This window comes from Mya arenaria, chromosome 13, assembly GCF_026914265.1.
Source record: "Mya arenaria isolate MELC-2E11 chromosome 13, ASM2691426v1".
Taxonomy (NCBI): Eukaryota; Metazoa; Mollusca; class Bivalvia; order Myida; family Myidae; genus Mya; species Mya arenaria.
Window position 1 is genome coordinate 45,052,299 of NC_069134.1, and position 21,573 is coordinate 45,073,871.

At 36.6% G+C, this 21,573-nt stretch overlaps 1 protein-coding gene across 4 annotated transcripts in view; it reads left to right on the plus strand.

Moving 5' to 3' along the window:
- Positions 1 to 21,573, plus strand: part of LOC128213633 (adhesion G protein-coupled receptor L3-like) — a 214,121-nt gene that overhangs the window by 35,996 nt on the left and 156,552 nt on the right. Inside the window, exon 1 of one of the 4 annotated variants that reach the window (XM_052919612.1) lies at positions 16,827 to 16,942. The exons of the other annotated variants lie outside the window; for them this stretch is intronic. The gene's annotated coding sequence lies outside the window, so the exon portion shown is untranslated. Of the gene's footprint in view, positions 1 to 16,826; positions 16,943 to 21,573 lie in introns of those variants that run through there. 4 annotated transcript variants of the gene reach the window in all.

The window sequence follows — 21,573 nt, forward strand, 5'->3', positions numbered from 1 at the left end:
GTTTTTCATGTGATTTCTACCAAACTTTCACAGATTGATGACTATATAGTGTCGCAGCGCATATTGTCGGGCTTTCGCGATTCGGCCATTTTTGAAAGAGTTATTACCCTTTTTTTTACGTTTAAAATTGGTTTCTTCGCAACTCCTCTTATGTTTTCCATGCAATTTCTACCAAACTTTCACAGATTGATGACTATATAGTGACGCAGCGCATATTGTCAGGCTTTTGCAATTTGACCTTTTTTGAAAGAGTTATTGCCCTTTGCTTATTTTACATTTAAAATTGGTTTCTTCGCAACTCCTCTTACGTTTTTCATGCGATTTCTACCAAACTTTCACAGATTGATGATCATAAGGTGATGCAGCGCATATTGTCTGGCTTTTGCGATTTGACCATTTTTGAAAGAGTTATTGCCCTTTGCTTATTTTACATTTAAAGTTGGTTTCTTCGCAACTCCTCTTACATTTTTTCATGCGATTTCTACCAAACTTTCACAGATTGATGATCATAAAGTGAGGCAGCGCATATTGATTGGCTTTTGCGATTTGACCATTTTTGAAAGAGTTATTGCCCTTTGCTTATTTTACATTTAAAATTGGTTTCTTCGCAACTCCTCTTACGTTTTCCATGCAATTTCTACCAAACTTTCACAGATTGATGACTATATAGTGACGCAGCGCATATTGTCAGGCTTTTGCAATTTGACCTTTTTTGAAAGAGTTATTGCCCTTTCTTAATTTTATGCATTTCTTATGTTCCTGAGAAATTACCCTTACCATTGATTGGCTTTTGTTACAAAAAATGCCCCCATGAGGCGGGGGATATAGCGGTCTGTGACCGCTCTTGTTAATCATGTTTCAAACAATTTAATTACAATCATGAACATTGGAAATGCTAGAAAATAGTCATATTGAACTCTGTTCTTTTGGGAAACATATAAATATAATTTTCACAGCAAAATATTTGAGAAAATGTTCGTTAGTTTTGGTTTCCACTAACATCTTATAAAAAATAAGGTCGGTAGGTAGGCATTACTTTTTTTTAATTTTATCTTTTTTGAGAACCTGGATTTCTGTACAATACAGACCTATATCATGGTATATTGCTATTGTAGAAGGTTTTATTCATTAAATGGTCAAATATTATCATGTTCACTCATAAATGAACAGTTTTTAGGCACTTATGGAAAAAAAGTCAACACTCTACAGCCCAAAAAAAAGTAGGGTTGAGAGGCAAAAAAAATCGGTTGGGTTAGTGGTAACAAACATTTTTTTACGCCTGAGCAACAGAACAATGGTAATTTGATTTATGTTCCTTTTAAGGCTATATTTGACTGGACTGAAGCTATTAAAGAGACAAGGAAGAATTTTGTGTGAGAGTAAAAAAAAAATTGTGCTTTCTTTATCAAGTATACTCAGTAGTGTTCCAAGTACTGACAATTACAAAACAGTTTATACGCTTCCTGGTGTTTTATCATATAGTCATGACTATTCAAAAAACTGCAGCCATTAAAGTTAAATCACCCACTATTCTGTAGGTGGGTTGCTATGAGTTCTATTACGTATTATATGGTTGGGAATATTTTCAGAAAAATGTGGTGGATTGAATGGTTTTAGTTGTTGTCTCTTTCTTGTCCACATTAACTTAATTATTGAATAGATTTAGTTATTACTAATTTATTATAGTTTGATTGGGGAGACTATATGACCCACTCTCCTTGTGTCTGTTTCCAACTGCTTTCCATTGACAATTCTACAGAATGTGCACCTGGTGTTGCACAAACCAACGGCTTGGGTGAGAGGTGCACGTATGTACACCTAGACCATTGTCACTGGGTGAGAGGTGCACATATGTACTGCTAGACCATTGTCATGGGTGAGAGGTGCACATATGTACTGCTAGACCATTGTCATTGGGTGAGAGGTGCACATATGTACTGCTAGACCATTGTCATGGTTGAGAGGTGCACATATGTACTGCTAGACCATTGTCATGGGTGAGAGGTGCACATATGTACTGCTAGACCATTGTCATGGTTGAGAGGTGCACATATGTACTGCTAGACCATTGGCACTGGGTTAGAGTTGCACATATGTACCGCTCGACCACTGTCACTGGGTGAGAGGTGAACATATGATCGGCTAGACCATTGTCACCGGGTGAGAGGTCTACTATGTGAGAGGTGCACGCATGTGCTGCTACACCATTGTCACCAGATGAGAGGTCCACTGGGTAAGAGGTGCACGTATGTACACCTAGACCATTGTCACTGTGTGAGAGGTGCACATATGTACAGCTAGACCACTGTCACTGGGTGAGAGTTGCATGTATGTACTGCTAGACCATTGTCACCAGGTGAGAGGTGCATGTATGTACCGCTAGACCATTGTCACCTGATGAGAGGTCCACTGGGTGAGAGATGCACTTATGTACTGCTAGACCTTTGTCACTGGGTGAGAGGTGCGCGTATATACCGCTAGTCCTTTGTCACTGGTTGAGAGGTGCATGTATGTACCGCTAGACTATTGTCACCTGATGAGAGTTCCACTGGGTGAGAGGTGCACATATGTACCGCTAGACCTTTGTCACTGGGTGAGAGGTGCACATATGTACGGCTAGACCACTGTGTCACTGGGTGAGAGGTGCACGTATGTACTGCTAGACCACTGTCACTGGGTAAGAGGTGCACATATGTACTGCTAGACCACTGTCACTTGGTAAGAGGTGCACGTATGTACAGCTAGACCATTGTCACGTGGTGAGAGGTGACATATATACCGCTAGACCATTGTCACTGGGTGAAAGGTGCAAGTATGTACGGCTTGACCACTGTGTCACTGGGTGAGAGGTGCACGTATGTACTGCTAGACCACTGTCACTGGGTAAGAGGTGCACGTGTGTACAGCTAGACCACTGTTGATGGGTGAGAGGTGCACGTATGTACCGCTAGACCATTGTCACTGGGTGAGAGGTGCATGTATGTACAGCTAGACCACTTTTACTGGGTGAGAGGTGCACGTATGTACTGTTTGACCATTGTCACTGGGTGAGAGGTGCACGTATGTACTGCCTTACCATTGTCACCGGGTGACAGGTCCACTGGGTGAGAGGTGCACGTATGTACCGCTAGATCATTGTCACTGGGTGAGAGGTGCACGTATGTACTGCTAGACCACTGTCACCGGGTGAGAGGTGCACATATGTACCACTAGATCGTGTCACTGGGTGAGAGGTGCATGTATGTACCGCGAGACTATTGTCACCTGATGAGAGGTCCACCGGGTGAGAGGTGCACATATGTACCACTAGATCGTGTCACTGGGTGAGAGGTGCACATATGTACCACTAGATCGTGTCACTGGGTGAGAGGTGCACGTATGTACTGCTCGACCACTGTCACCGGGTGAGAGGTGCACATATGTACTGCTAGACCACTGTCACTGGGTGAGAGGTGCACGTATGTACTGCTAGACCACTGTCACTGGGTGAGAGGTGCACATATGTACCACTAGATCGTGTCACTGAGTGAGAGGTGCACGTATGTACTGCTAGACCACTGTCACCGGGTGAGAGGTGCACATATGTACCACTAGATCGTGTCACCGGGTGAGAGGTGCACGTATGTACCGCTAGACCACTGTCACTGGGTGAGAGGTGCACGTATGTACTGCTAGACCACTGTCACTGGGTGAGAGGTGCACATATGTACCACTAGATCGTGTCACTGGGTGAGAGGTGCACGTATGTACTGCTAGACCACTGTCACTGGGTGAGAGGTGCACGTATGTACTGCTAGACCACTGTCACTGGGTGAGAGGTGCACATATGTACCACTAGATCGTGTCACTGGGTGAGAGGTGCACGTATGTACTGCTAGACCACTGTCACTGGGTGAGAGGTGCACATATGTACCACTAGATCGTGTCACTGAGTGAGAGGTGCACGTATGTACTGCTAGACCACTGTCACCGGGTGAGAGGTGCACGTATGTACCGCTAGATCATTGTCACTGGGTGAGAGGTGCAGGTATGTACTGCTAGACCACTGTCACCGGTAAAGAGGTGCACATATGTTCCACTAGATCGTTGTGACTGGGTGAGAGGTGCATGTATGTACCACTAGGCCACTGTCACCGGGTGAGAGGTCCACTGGGTGAGAGATGCACGTATGTACTGCTAGACCACTGTCACTGGGTGAGAGGTCCATGTATGTACTGCTAGAACACTGTCACTGGGTGAGAGGTGCACATATGTACTGCTAGACCATTATCACTGGCGATGCTTTAATGTTCTAAAATGAGAATTTTTAGCTTGTCTCTTCTATGAAGAAAAAAGTCCTGTATTGTAATACCCTTTGCACCCTGTGTTTTGTTTGCATACAAAGTAACCATAGCCATAACTAAAATACTTCTGACTGGAACCCAGCAGATAATGGCATTCACTCTGCAGAGCTAGATTATGTTTTAGGATTTGCGGCTTTAGTAAAAGATTTTAGATACCTTAATTTATTATTACATTTTATAACATTGCAAATGTGGTCTTTATTCTTTGTATTTCTTCCATGCTGAGAATATAAAACTCATTTTTCTAAAACAGAATTAAACTTATGTTTTTAAATTGCAATAATTATTGCTTGTATAAAATTAGGAGTGTTGATTGAATACTACAAACTTAGTTTTGAGACTATATTTAGACATGCAAAAGCAATAGCCTACTCTGCCATTTTATTTGAGTTAACTGAATTAAATTTTAGGGACCCATGTACATGCAGGTTTATCTAAAATAGTGACATTTAATAGGGAAAATTATATTGTCTTATAGGTTCATCATTGTAACCCATTTTATGTTATATCTGCAGTGTTGTTTTTTTAATGAATTTCGGGCCCATTCACAATCAGACGTTTTTTCACAAAAGTCTGCCTTATTCTCTTAAAAGTTTGCAAATGCAGGGTCTTAAAAGGTTGTTTTTTTCTTTGAAATATATAATTTACTTTCACAGTTTTAGGCATTTGAAAAGGCGAGAGGATATAGTAATGGTAGGCGCTATTCCGTGCGTGTGTGCGTGCGTGTGTGCGTGCGTCCGTCCCACATTCATTTCTTTGCATCTCCTCTTACATTTCTCATGCGATTTCTACCAAACTTTCACAAATTGATGATCATAAAGTGAAGCAGTGCATGTTGTTGGGCTTTCCCGATTCGACCATTTTTGAAAGAGTAATTGCCCTTTGTTTATTTTACATTTAAAATTGGTTTCTTTGCAACTCCTCTTATGTTTTTCATGAGATTTCTACCAAATTTTCACAGATTGATGATCATAAAGTGAAGCAGCGCATATTGTCGGGCTTTCCTGATTTGACCATTTTTGAAAGAGTTATTGCCCTTTGTTTATTTTACATTTAAAATTGGTTTCTTCCCAACTCCTCTTACGTTTTTCATGCGATTTCTACCAAACTTTCACAGATTGATTATAATAAAGTGAAGCAGCGCGTATTGTCGGGCTTTCCTGATTCGTTTATTTTTGAAAGAGTTATTGCCCTTTTTTTTTACATTTAAAATTGGTTTCTTCGCAACTCCTCTTACGTTTTTCATGCAATTTCTACCAAACTTTCACAGATTGATGACTATATAGTGACGCAGCGCATATTGTTGAGCTTTCGCGATTCGACCATTTTTGAAAGAGTTATTGCCCTATCTTTATTTTACATTAAAAATTGGTTACTTCGCAACTCCTCTTACGTTTATGACTTTATAGTGACGCAGCGCATATTGTTAGGCTTTTGCAATTTGACCTTTTTTGAAAGAATTATTGCCGTTTCTTAATTTTACGCATTTCTTATGTTCCTGATAAACTACCCTTACCATTGATTGGCTTCCGTTACAAAAAATGCCCCAATGAGGCGGGGGATATAGCTGTCTGTGACCGCTCTTGTTCACTATGCTAAGGGCCCTCAGGCCCCATTCACAAAAATATTCACTGTCACAAAGTTTGTCCCGGCCAATTTTTTTTATTTCCAGAACTTGATCTTATGGATTTCTTTGGTGCATTGTTTCAAAATTAACATTATGAGTAGATATGCATTGCATAAAAAGTTAAATAAATTCCTCTGTCCTCTAATTCAATTATTTTAAGACTGTTTCAGTCCCACTATGATGTTTTAGAGAAACTTCTATCTAGCATATGAAGTCTGCATATATATATTTGTTTATTTTATAAGGAAGTGGGTAGATTTTAATGAAATTTGGTGTTTACTGTCGAGTGTTTGCCATTGTGAAGTGGACATTAGTTTTAATGTGGCTGTAATGTCAAGTGATTGAGTGGTCACCTCTAAATGACCAGGTGTGAAACTTGACAAGGGTCACTCATGCTGGATGACAGATGAACTGGACTCACTTGCTGACTGATGGGTTTTGATGCTTGTTTGCCACTCATTTTGGGTTCAGTGTCTGGTTGAAATTTCTTCCTGAACATTAGATGTACTACTTATAATTTACTCACTTTAAATATACCTTTTTCTGAAATCTAAAATTTGAACCCCTCAAATGAAATTGAATATGATTTTTGTTTATACATTTTCTCCAAATCTATAACATTATAACTGTTAGGCAGGATTTTGTTAAAATGTTTTTCTTGAAGTCCCAAAATGTACAGGATAAGTATGATTTATTACAAGAAAATTGGTACTTGACATTAGTGGCTGCAACTGAATTAATTGCCATCAGAATTTAACTTCTTTGATGAAGTAAACCAGAAAAATGGAAGCATTTTACCTGGGGAATATACATCTGTCTGCTGTTTCTAGGTGCAAGTCTTTCAATGAAATGTTTATATGATGGGGGGAAAAAGGTGATTTAACTTTATATTAATGTATTTGATGCCTTTGTTATCCCCCGCCTTGAAAAGGCGAGGGGATATAGTAATGGTAGGCTCTTTTCCGTGTGTGCGTGCGTGCATGTGTGTGTGCGTGTGTGTGTGCGTGCTTTTGTGTGTGCGTCCGTCCGTCCCACATTCATTTCTTTGCATCTCCTCTTACATTTCTCATGCGATTTCTACCAAACTTTCACAGATTGATGATCAGAAAGTGAAGCAGGGCATATTTTCGGGCTTTTGCAATTCAACCATTTTTGAAAGAGTTATGGCCCTTTGTTTATTTTACATTTAAAATTGGTTTCTTCGCAACTCCTCTTACGTTTTTCATGCGATTTCTACCAAACTTTCACAGATTGATGATCATAAAGTGAAGCAGCGCATATTGTCGGGCTTTTGCAATTCAACCATTTTTGAAAGAGTTATAGCCCTTTGTTTATTTTACATTTAAAATTGGTTTCTTCGCAACTCCTCTTATGTTTTTCATGCGATTTCTACCAAACTTTCCCAGATTGATGATCATAAAGTGAAGCAGCGCATATTGTCGGGCTTTTGCGATTCAACCATTTTTGAAAGAGTTATAACCCTTTGTTTATTTTACATTTAAAATTGGTTTCTTCGCAACTCCTCTTACGTTTTCCATGCAATTTCTACCAAATTTTCACAGATTGATGACTATATAGTGACGCAGCGCATATTGTCAGGCTTTTGTGATTTGATCTTTTTTGAAAGAGTTATTGCCCTTTGGTTATTTTTCATTTAAAATTGGTTTCTTCGCAACTCCTCTTACGTTTTTCATGCGATTTCTACCAAACTTTCACAGATTGCTGATCATAAGGTGATGCAGCGCATATTGTCTGGCTTTTGCGATTTGACCATTTTTGAAAGAGTTATTGCCCTTTGCTTATTTTACATTTAAAATTGGTTTCTTCGCAACTCCTCTTACATTTTTTCATGCGATTTCTACCAAACTTTCACAGATTGATGATCATAAAGTGAGGCAGCGCATATTGATTGGCTTTTGCGATTTGACCATTTTTGAAAGAGTTATTGCCCTTTGCTTATTTTACATTTAAAATTGGTTTCTTCGCAACTCCTCTTATGTTTTTCATGCGATTTCTACCAAACTTTCACAGATTGATGACTATATAGTGACGCAGCGCAATTTGTCTGGCTTTTGCGATTCAACCATTTTTGAAAGAATTATTGTCCTTTGTTTATTTTACATTTAACATTGGTTTCTTCGCAACTCCTCTTATGTTTTCCATGCAATTTCTACCAAACTTTCACAGATTGATGACTATATAGTGACGCAGCGCATATTGTCAGGTTTTTGCAATTTGCTTTTGCCCTTTTTTAATTTTACGCATTTCTTAAGTTCCTGACAAACTACCCTTACCATTGATTGGCTTTCGTTACAAAAAATGCCCCCATGAGGCGGGGGATATAGCTGTCTGTGACCGCTCTTGTTATGTATACACTTAAAGTATGAAATGAATGATTTGATATTCAATGCCAAATATGTAGGAACTAGTAAGTGTTGAGCATATTGAAATTGCACAGTCTGTGCATTCCTCTGGTTTTCTGTGTCCAGGCTGTTCCTGTGTCATGGACAGAGGGATTTTAAAATACCCTCTCTCATTTCTAGAATGTTACTTTGTCATGCATGGAGGTATTTTAAAATCCACGTCCCAAATTCAAAGGTCAAGGTCACACTTACGGGTTTATCATTATTGAAATATGCATATATGCATATACAGTGCAGTTGGTCGTGTCCAGGCTGTAACTTTGTCATGCACAGTGTGATTTTGAAATAAATTGGCGCATGTGTTCGGTACATGAATGCAATGTTTCACATGCAAGACTCACGACCCTACCTCTAATGTCAAGGCCACACCTACAGGTTTATCATTATGGAATTCTGCTAATTTCTACCCACAATGTTATTTTATGTGTAGCAGCCCATACATTCAAGTTCATGTAATTGGATAAGGTAAAGAGTGGATGTTTGCTTTTGTATTCATTATGGCCATCTTCAGTTAAGATATCTGAGGATGGTGACAGGGTATTGTTACTCTTGAAGAGCCACTTTGCAGGATAATTGACTGGCAAATTGTCCCAGCTATCACTGGTCATCATCAAGTCGATCTGATCTCCTGACATTGATACTGGCCATCAGAAACTTGACAGGGGTACAGCGCTCTCACAAAATTTTGAAGGAGAAAAAGTAATGTTTGGTCCTTGGGGTTCTGACAGTTGGGATGAGAATTCTTTTCAATGAAAAATTAGCTTGGATACTCTTCCTTTTGAAGAGTAATAATTGGGTATATTATGATTTGCATCTATGAGCTGTTGACCATTCAGCGATTTTAAATTAATGGATGGACTTTTCAGTTGTTTTTTATTGAATTTTAATGATGTAGGCATTAATTGTTACCACTCTTTTTAACTTTTAACCTTCTTTACTCAATGAATTTAATTGTAGATGTCTTTAAATGTTGAGACTTTATATAGTCAGATTTTGACACCCAAGCTGTTACTAACCTTTTGGACTTATATTCTATTATTACATACCTAAACAGGTAAGAGTACGTTATTTAGCATGAATATCTTTCAAGAGGAGTGCGCAAAGTGCCGGGCTATGAAGTTGAAAGGAAGTGGGTTTGAAACCATGTAGAATAATGAACTTTTTCTATTGTTGTTGTTTTGTTGAGCGAGGGGGGGGGGGGCGTTGCTGTTAACAAATATCAAAACTAAGGGTTTAGAATATAATATACTTATTTAAAAATAAGTGAACACCAGAACACACTTTGTCTGCTTCGACAAAATGGTTTGGAGGCTTTACTGTATAAATTTGTTACCCATCTTCAGGCGCATATTTGTGTTGTATTATAAATCTATTTCAGTTTTATAAAAAGAACAAAAAGCAAGATTACAAATAATATATATTATACTATATTCAAGTTCATAACTAGAAGTATTGGCTATATTTCGCAACAAACATCCTGCCTTTAGTAAAATACGGAATTATTTTACACAACAATCTATCAAATCTTATCTTATAATTAATTTACAACCATTATGGAATAATCCAAAATTCTATAAATACAAAAGTACATTTGCAGCTCAATGTGTAAAATCAAATTAAACACTTTTTTGTGATTTTTTTGTCAAGGAGTATATAATGGTTGATTTTGCAGGTGTTATATTAAGTCAATATGTGACATTAATCAAATGAATGATAAGTGGACAACAAAGACTTCATTCCTACAGTTTATTCAAATAACATGGTGACAAAAATTGGTCAGGATAGCTAAAATTATTTTATAAATACCATGAACAAGAATATTTGTACGGAAGATGTGTGATCACATCGTATGGAATTTGAAGTTTTTAGTCACATTTACTGCTTACATAACCATCTTTTCTGGCTTAATTTTAAAATGTATTTTGCCTGCGCTTTTTATTTCAAATTGTGCATAATACATTTTAGAAGCGCAATGACACTACAAAAGCATTTAAGGTGGAACGCGACTATGAATTTTTTTTCGAGTTACTGTCTGAAAATTGGTATACGAATAGAAGAGCATATGCCCAGTTAGGGACTGTTTTTACTTTTTCAATATTCGGAACAGTTTTGAATCTCTGAGTTTTCAAAATATGCCACTGACGTCAATTTTGAGACGTCTGTCATAGTTTTGCGTTCCAGCTACAATAACCGATATTTTCATCAATTCTTCGTTTACAGCTATGAAATTTCAACGTCAAGTACGTCTTGTGAAAACATTCACGCTCATATATTTTTCTTTCTCTTGTTGAACGTCATTGTTTCTAAATTCGTCTATAACGTCATTTTTGCGGGAAAAATGGCGTCGTGTTTCGCTGAAAAAAGTGCGTCTTCTTTAATTCTTGAAAAAACTGCTCGTTTAATTTTTGATTTTTTTAAATACATGTATTCAATGTTTTATTACAAATCGCATGATATCAAGAAAAGGGTACCTCACCGACTTTGTTTTTGGGCAGTATCAAATAATCTAAACCCTATACCTGTTTCTTTTTCAAAACGTAGTGTATTTAAACATTTAGCATGACGTTAATCGAATTGCTTTTGTTTATTAAATGGAAAGATTAGAATTCTTAGAGTGTCTGATCAGTTTTATGTTAGGGATATTTGTTATTGTTGTTGCACAAAATATCTAATTCCACACAAGACGGGCGCTGAATAACCAGCTTTATAAATCAATGACTTAAATCTGGCGGCTATTTTAATGAGAGGCTTTCTTAATTATTAAGCAATCTCATTTGCTGAATTATAATATTTTGATAATACACATCAATAATCGTTCCAGTCACTATGCTATGAGCTGTGACTATGCTGATTAGTGCTTTGTTTTTTTATATAATTATACATGTACAGTAATAACACAACAATAAACGGTTCTACTACTTTATTAGTTACCAATTTCTTTAATAAGTATCTGTAGAGATCTGCAGTTATAAGGCTCTAAACTAAGCAAAAGCATAGTAAATCCAGTGTGTGACACTCATTTCATACACAAAATATAACTAACAAACCAAAAAATGATAATCGACAGAAATCTGCATTGTAATAAGCACAAACAGATCCCGGCAGAAGAGGGGGTGCAGCCCCCCCTCCCCCCCTTAAAATCATCCAAGTTTTCTGCTGTATGTCACTATCAGAGAAAAATGTAATAGTATACAGATCTATAAAATACATGACTATAGAGTTCAGTGACTTGAATCTAAGTCTGATGTAGTTGAATAAAACCATATACAATTAATAAATTCCACTTATATTGTTAACCATATTATTGACTAAGTTTGGTAGTGAATATAACTCTTGAACATTTTCAACGAGGGTCATTTGTTTCGCAACGGTTTGGGGAGGGGTGCGGGATGGTCAGTTCTTGACGTTAAAAAATGATCGGTCATTCTTTGAACAGAAAGAAAATGACTCATGTGGTCAATATATAACGGGGTCAATCAGCGTTAATTTAAAACACACTAAAATTTCAAAGTGAAACTCTTATTCAAATCAATATTCCACATGTATAACAAACATTTATTATGTCTCCCCCTCGTCTCCCCCTCTCTGGGGGAGACATATTGTTTTTGCCCTGTCCGTCAGTCCGGTAGTCCGTCAGTCCGTCCGTACGTCACACTTCGTTTCCGATCGATAACTGGAAAACTGCATGACCTAGGATCACCAAACTTGGTAGGGAGGTTGGTCGTGAGGTGTAGAGGATCCCTATTGTTTTTGGGGTCACTAGGTCAAAGGTCAAGGTCGCGGCGACCCCCAATATAAAAAACATTTCTGCTCAAAATCTTGAGAATGGTTTGACCTAGGTTCACCAAACTTGGTAGGGAGGTTGGTCATGAGGTGTAGAAGATCCCTATTGTTTTTGGGGTCACTAGGTCAAAGGTCAAGGTCGCGGCGACCCCCAATGTAAAAAACATTTCCGCTCAATATCTTGACAACGGTTTGACCTAGGTTCACCAAACTTGGTAGGGAGGTTGGTCATGAGGTGTAGAAGATCCCTATTGTTTTTGGGGTCACTAGGTCAAAGGTCAAGGTCGCGGCGACCCCCAATGTAAAAAACATTTCCGCTCAATATCTTGAGAATGGTTTGACCTAGGTTCACCAAACTTGGTAGGGAGGTTGATCATGAGGTTTAGAAAACTCCTATATTTTGGGGGGTCACAAGGTCAAAGGTCAACGTCGCTGTGACCTCTAATATAAAAAAATATTTCCGTGCAATATCAGGAGAATGCTTTGATCTAGTTTTGACTGATAAACCCTTACTTCTTACTAAATAATAAACTCATACAAAATATTATTCACTGATTACAAGATTGTAACTGTTTATTTAATAGTAGAAAGCGCAAAAATGATTCATTTTTTTTTTGTGAATGCTAAAGGATTTACTATGGTCTCATATTTCTTTCAAATTAAACTCGGTATTCTTCATAAGAACCATTGTTTTCGATATGTATTAATTCTTAAAGGCATATTAAAACAATAGTATAAGTTGTGGTAAATCGTATTTGTGTTTAATACTTGTGTTTGCACTGATTGTAAATGATCACATTGAATTGTTTCTATTATCTCATCTTATTAAGGGTTGTTATAGTTCACACAAATGCACTCACATGAACGCACGTATACGCCCACATACTCGTACATGCACGCACGCCCACACACACGAACACGCACACACACACACACACACACACACACACGCACACACTCACGCACACGCACACACACACACACACACTATGATAAAAATATATGTTCCAAATGGCTCAAATGATGATCTTAAAGTTAATGTTTTAGTGCAGTAAAATGTTTAATTTTGTTAATCAATGCATTGTTTGTTTTAATCCATAACGAGTTATTTTGTTTTCCTGACTTGACCACGCAATCAAAGCTTCTCGTGCGTACAAGCAACTTCATGAGACAACTTTCGGCGATGCATTCAATGCCTATGATACAGAAGCCAACATAGCTACCTTATCCCGCACCGAATGTCCCTGCCGTGCGTATTGTACACGCGTGTGTGCGGGCGTGCGTGTGTGTGAGCGCGGGAGCGTGTGTACAAACACGCCTGCGTGTGAGAGCGTACATGTGTGTGAGAGCGTGTGTGTGCGCGTGCGTGTGTGTGCGTGTGTATGGGCGTGCGTATGATCGCTTATGTGTGTGTGTCTGTGTGTGTGTGTGTGTGTTTGTGTGCGGGAGCGCGAGCGCGTGCGCATATATGCATGCGTGTGCAAGCATGCTTGAGTGTGGTATGGTGTGTGGGGTGCATTTTTACGCATGCGCAGGTGTACGTTATATGCGTGTGTTTGTATGTAATCTATAACAGCCCTTAACAAAATGAGCTTATAGTAACTATTTACAGATGCACACTTACTCTCCCATATCAACTCAACTCAATATCATAAATTTTCCCCATGGCTGGACATATTCATAATATATCCAAACATTGATAGACATAGAACATAAATAATATTATATACAGTAATAGTACAGTTAAAAATTATAGCATATTGTTGTCAAAATATTTATATAGGTAGGATATAGCTAAATATAAGTATAAATAAAAAGCTTACATTCTACATGCAAATAAAATAAGTCTATTTGACTTCCATGATAGTAAGGTCGTGTGTGATCTGACGCTTGGATGCAGAAATCTTGTCGAAAACAATGGTTCTTATGAGAAATACCGAGTTGATTTGAAAGAAATGAGCATAAAACATGGTATTTTTACATTATGAGATTAGAGTATACCACAGTAAATATTTTAGCATTCACCAATAATTTAATGTTTTTGTGCATTCTGTTATTAAACACGCGGTTAAAATCTTGTAACCAGTAATTAATATTTTCCATAAATGCATAATTGAGTAAGAAGTTAAAGTTTTATTAGACAAAATTGATCTTGTTATACATGTTTATGCATGGATTTTGGATAAGCATGTCACTTTAACTATAGTACATTTATAATCAGTGCTTTAATTATTTAATAATGTTAACTATTCGGAATTCAACAGAAGAAAACAATGTTGAATTATCAATTTAACTAAAATTAAGAACAACTGTTATATGTTATTGATCAGTGGTTTATTCAAAACTAAGCTTTTATTAGTGTAAATAATAGTTTGATTTACGTCATGCTAAACGTTTTATAACAATACGTAATGAAAAAGAAACAGGTATAGGGGTTAGATTATTTGATACTGCGCAAAAACGAAGTCGGTGAGGTACCCTTTTTTTGATATCAGGCGATTTGTAATAAAACATTGAATACATGTATTTAAAAAAATCAAAAATTAAACGAGCAGTTTTTTCAAGAATTAAAGAAAGGCGCACTTTTTTCAGCGAAACACGACGCCGTTTTTCCCGCGAAAAATGACGTTAAAGACAAATTTTAAATAAATAACGTAAAACAAGAGAACGAAAAATATATGTGCGTGAACGTTTTCACAAGACGCACTTGAGGTTTAAATTTCTTAGCGGTAAACGAAGAATTGGTGAAACTATCAGTTATTGTAGCTGGAACGCAAAAATATGAGAGACGTCTCGAAATTGACGTCAGTGGTATATTTTGAGAAGACATAGTTTCAAAACTGTTCCGAATATTGAAAATGTTAAAAACAGTCCCTAATTGGGCATATGCTCTTCTATTCGTATACCAATTTTCAGACAGTAACTCGAAAAAAAAATCATAGTCGCGTTCCACCTTAATTGCACATCAAATTCTGTACAGGCTTTTCTGCTGGTTGTCTTTCTCCTATGTATCGGATTCCAAATAAATGAGTAAAAACATTGATAAAAAGTTGATAAAGTACACCCTGGACTTTTGTCAATGGGCCAGAGTGGGAGGGAAAGATAAGGAGAGATAGGAATTAGAAGTAAAACATGTCTGATAGGGATAGTTAGGCTAGCATTTTTTTATCAAGTGTTTCACATAAATTCTTTGAAAGCATTTGGGTCTGCAAGGCTAAATAAAAATAAAATTCTTAATATTGAGTGCTCTACAAAAAAAAAAAAACAACAACAAAACATTGGAAGGGAAACATTCTTTTATTTTTCATCATTAAACGATATTAATCGAAAATGCAATTTTATTATCTTACCACATTAACTGAGGTATACATTTCCTTACCGAGCAGGAATATCACTCATTTGGGAGATACTTTATGTTCGGTGTGTTTGTTGCTTGAGTAGAGACTATTTTAATGCCGGTACTGAGGCTGATATTCAGAACAAGAAAATGCTGTTCAAGAGCCCTCAAACATCTGACAGTGTCACACAAAACTTCTGTTTAGACATCCTTGGGATTTAAATGGAGATACATACTGGTGAGACTGGCAAGTTTTGTTGTTGGGTTTTTACATTTGATATTCATGAATTTAATCCTTACAAAAAAAGTTATAAATTATAACAACTTTTAACAAGGATTAAATTAATGAATGTCAACTAAATGAAAATCCTACATGTTTTTTACTTGTCAGGTTGGAAATAAAACCAAGAATATAATAAAAACTGCAGTGACATAGTCAAGAATAAAAAAAGAGTTCTAAACAAACCCAAATCCTTTCAGAACACCCAGAGAAATTATTCTGTCCACTTTTGTCGGTCCATCAACGAGAACTGTTTGCATTTTGATTTCTTCCGAATCTTGCTTTGACTCTATGGAGTAAATTTCAGAAATCACATTGCACATTGATAAGGATAGGTTAATTTTTTGGATGGTTGACTTATATTATACTCAACAATAATTGGCGTTGAATTAAATCAATAACCATTGTGCAACCTCTCTGCGCTTCTGTGGTGATCCTGTGGCTTTGTAGGAGACCTAACTGCTACGGCGACCTCACGGTGATCCCTTGGGCTCTTATCAAAACATCAAACGATGGCATATGTTTTTGGCATGCACAAAGTGCACGCCGTTGCTCGTTCTATGCGATCCCAACGCGTTCACTGGTGATACCACTGCATTGCCGCGGCAATGCTTGCGATTCCACTGCAAGCAGATAGGTGTTCTGTGGGAAAGCACAGGGGTTTTACATATCATATATTACCAGAGTAGTTAATTTAGTTACATTTAGTAACATTACTGTTACTGTTAAAGAAAAAAGAGATTGACACAATAATAAGATTCATCAAGTTTAACACAATGTCATCCACAATATTTGATTGTACATAATATGTTTTATGAAGATTATATTGTTATACATAAATTTAACACAACCATTTCACGATACTCAAACCAACATTTTAGTGTTGACATTTTGAGCTCCCAAGGTTTTTATGACAAATTTCTGTGCCAGTGAGTGATTTTATTGGATTACAGCCAAAAGCAGTCAACATTTGTTAAAGCAGTGTAGGGAACATTACCAGTTTACTGTGCATGCCTGCGCATTCATAACCAACCTTACCGTGAGAGTGAACAGATCATTCAGATACATAGTGACTGTGATTATACTCAGTGTGTGGATTTATGCTGAAATAATAAACACACAAATTCTTAACAGTGTCTTCCAATCAAGGTTTGAAATTTCGAATTTTAATTTGATTTCTTGAAAACTTAATCATTTAATTTAATGTAGCAAATTGCTGCTGAAATAATTGCCTGATATGGGGCATTTTAGTATGGTATTTTAATTGGGTTACTGTCATGGATCTTCATTTTGAATAATATTTGTATGTTTATGTTAAATTGTCAGATAAATTTTGCATTGTTAATTCTTCCGTAGGTTAAAGTTATTGAAGATATAATCACAATATTGAATTAAGATTGATGAAGACTCAGAGTATCTTGACAGTGATAGGGCACACATTGACTGTAACCTGAATTTTAGTTTGACAATATGATGACAATGATTTGATTATAGAAAGATCTAGTTTCCTACATCATGTGCTATATAAATTAAAGGCATGTATATTTATAACAAATACCTGTTTTTTCTCAAGAAATGTTAACATGATGTTAACACAGATTCAATGAATTATAGATCTGGCATTTATTTTCATTCAATTTAAGACTAATGATGCTTAAAATTGTGTAATTAAAATGGAATGTTGACTTAATGAAACATATATAAAAATACCAGTGAAATTTTAGAGATTATTGTATTAGTCATTTTACGCTTGTCAAACTTTATCAGTTAAATAACTTACTCTGATGGTTTTGGGAACCTTGCTATTTATATTGATAAATATTTATGATTCATCGTTGTAGTCCTTTATCAGCAAGATTAGAGTTAAAGCGTCATTTGAGGCTTGGCCTTTTGTATTTAAATGACCAAATATGTAAATTGAACCGGCGTGACCTATCGATCAAATAACTTAAGACAGTCAACACTGTAAAAATATCAGCAAAAGCTATTTATAACTCTTCTGCATGATTATAAAGTTGTTGGTATTTATGTTGCTTTAATATATGTGAATTTGCTTACACATTTTGTACCTTGTAAGAAAGTGAACAGAATCTTTTGAGAAATTTGGTATGTTTTAAGCTGTCGTTTTCAGTAATAATATAAATGATGGACTAAAGTCCCCTGTGAAAGGAATAGGTACAGTTCATGAAATATTAATGAATTTTTCACATCCACAAATCATGTTTTTATCCCCCACGAATCGAAGGTTTCGGGAGGGGGATATTGTTTTGGCGTTGCCTGTCCGTCCGTCCTTCCGTCCGTCCGTCCGTCTGATACCATATCTTGGTAGGCATTGATCAGAAAATATTCAAACTTGGTCAGAATGTTCCCCTTGATCAAATCTCGACCACTTGTAAAAGTGGATCACATGGGGTCAAAAACTAGATCACTAGGTCAATTCTTTGAAAAATCTTTGGAACATACTAGAGGCATTGGTCAGAATGTTCCCCTTGAAAAAAATCTCGACCACTAGTAAAATTGGGTCACATGGGGTCAAAAACTAAGTCACTAGGTCACATCTTAGAAAAATCTTTAGGACATACTAGGTCAAATATTCATAAAACTTAATCAGAATGTTTTCCTTGATGAAATCTTGGACTTATACAAAAATGGGTCACATATGATCGAAAATTAGGTCACTAGGTCAAATCTTATATTTTTTTTGTCCAGAGTGGAAATGAATGGTTGGATTATGTTCAAACTTGGTCATGATGTACCCCTTGATGAAAGATGGACCGCTTGTAAAAGTTGGGCACATAGGGTCAAAAACTAGGTCACTAGGTAAAATCTTAGAAAACTCTCTGAAACACACTAAGAGGCATTATGGTCTAATATTCATGAATCTTGATCAGAATGTTTTCCTTGATGAACTCTTGGACATGTTTTACACTGGGTCACATGTGATAAAAAATTAGGTTACTAGGTCAAATCTTTAAAAAATCTTGTCTGAAACTATTTTATGGTGGTGATTGGTTGGATTATGTTCAAACATGGTCAGAATGTTCTCTTGGGTTAAATTTTGACTGTGTTTTAGTCAGTAGGTCAAATCTTAGAAAAAATATTGGGAACACACTCAGACAATGCGAATGTCCGTCGGACAGTCGGACATGTCCGGTATATTTCCATTTTGACCGACGAAACTTTTGTTTTGGTCGGTCACAATGTCCGGTGAAAAATTACAGTCAGCACCGTTTAATTTTCGGAAAATTTACTTTCAGTTTCTAAATAAACGTTCAGAGTTATTTTTAACTATTACATCATGATTATTCAGCGTGTTAATCCGTGTATCACTATTTGTAAACCCCGTTTCGACATGTTTCCGTAAAAGCCGATAAAACGCGTAAGGTTCCGATCTCAGCTCGTACTATAATACTTTTATTTTACGGAAATGTTCGGAAATTATTTTCGGCAAAGTGGTTCCCGGCAATCGTGTTAATTTAAATATGATGATTAATATACCAAGCTGACTTTCTTTCCGCTCTGTTTAACGTTGCCAATAACAAGAAATCTACTTTCGTTTTTGCATAAATGTTGTGCCTGAGTTTGACTTGTAGTACAATTCGTTACATTTTATAACTGTACTGTATCTTTAATTTAAAGATGAATTAAAAGAGTAAGATCTAGCTGTTCCATGGGTAGGCGAACCAGATATGAGTTTTTTTTGGGGAGCTAAGGGAAGAAAAAAATTATGACATAAGATTCGAGTTGAAAATGGATGTTTTAGTTGATAATGATATTAACACAAAAACAGCATGTGTCTTATTGGACAATGGCAAACTTTTTTTGTAATTTATTATAGTACTGTAGGACAAATCTAACCAAAAAGATCTAAACCTGTTATAATGGGGAATTACAAACTTATTTAAAAAAAAGAGGCTTAAAATCAAGGTTTAGGCTGATGTAACCGAATACTGTTTGTAACATTGCGACAGGTAAAATTTTGTTGCGACAGGTAAAATTTAAGTGTTTACCTGTCGCAATGTCCTGTGAAGGAGAAAAAGTTTTCGCGTTGTCTGCACACTAGAGGCAATCTAATATTCATGATACTTAATCACACTGTTTTCCTTGATTGTTGTTGAATAGTTCGAAACTGGGTCACATGGAGTCAGAAACCAGGTCAGTAGGTGAAATCTTTGAAAAATTGTGTCCCAAACCAAACATTGGTATTGAATAGTCAGTTATGTTCACATTTTGGTCAGAAAGTTTGCCTTAATGAAATCTTACAAGAGTTTTAAAATTGGGGTCAAAAACTCGGTCACTAGGTCATTTCTTACAGATATCTTGGGAACACTCTAGAGGCAATACATTTGCTCTAATTTCCATGAAACTTAATCAGAATGTTTGCCTGGATGAAATCTTGGAATAGTTTGAAACTAGTAGGTCATGTGGGGTAAAAAATGAAGTCACTGGGTTAAATCTTCAAAAAACCTTGTGGACACTCTAGAGGCTATATTTTTTGCAATATATCTGGACTTGTCTTCATGAAACTTGATCAGAATATTTTCCTTGATGAAATCTTGGAATAGTTTGGAACTGGGTAACATGGAGTCATAAACTAGGTTTCTTGGTCAATTCTAAATGATACATTATATACAATATTTTTTATTTCAAACAGTTGCAATCAAACTAAAACCCCTATACATATTTCACCAACAATTGATTTCCATTCCTTGACTTAGCCCAATTAGGCGGGGATATCAATTCAACAAATTTGCTTGTTTTTGTTATAACTCCTGCAAATGAGAAAAATCTCCCAATATTTCTTAAAAAAGACAGTTAAGTAAATTCCTGAAATAACTCAGATATTCACATCAGGGACTGGAATGATCAGTTCATGACTCAAAGTCTTTAAATGTCCCTGAAGGACAAAGAAATTCCTTGACTTAAAAATGTGACTGCAGTTGCATAACAATATAGTATTATAATAGATATATGGGAAAACTATTTTGAAATAACCAAATAAACAGTAAAACAAATACTTTTATAATTTCATTTCCATATATTGTATGGTCATGTTTACTATAAACAGAACAATTATTTGAAACGTTAAAATGCTTTTAAGGTCAGAATTGTGATGATAAATCCACAGTTAATGCCCTTTGTTATACAGTGATTTGATGAAAGTAATGAACCTAAAAATAAATACTTTATGGGGTTAACATTGTTCATGTACTTCAAATAATTATACAGATGCATCATTCTGTTTAATATTTCCTGAAATGTTTTATCTGCTTATATATGTATACTTATGTATATATAGTGTTCATGAAATCTCAATAAATATTCTCATTATTATGCCCCCCTTCGAAGAAGAGGGGTATATTGCTTTGCACAGGCATGTCGGTATGTCGGTCGGTCGGTCGGTCGGTCGGTCCGTCGGTAGACCAAAGCTTGTCCGAGTGATAACTCAACAATTCCTGGACGTATGGTCATCAAACTTCACATGAAGGTTGGGCCTGATCAGTAGATGACCCCTATTGATTTTGGGAGTCATCGGGTCAAAGGTCAAGGTCACAGTGACCTTTAATGGTAAAATAATTTTAAAGCTTGTCCGAGTGATAACTCAACAATGCCTGCACCCATGGCCCTCAAACTTGACATGGAGGTTGGGCCTGACCAGTAGATGACCCCTATTGTTTTGGGGGGTCATCAGGCCAAAGGTCAAGGTCACAGTGACCTTGAATGGTAAAAGGTCGTCCGAGTGATAACTTGACAATGCCTGCACCCATGGCCCTCAAACT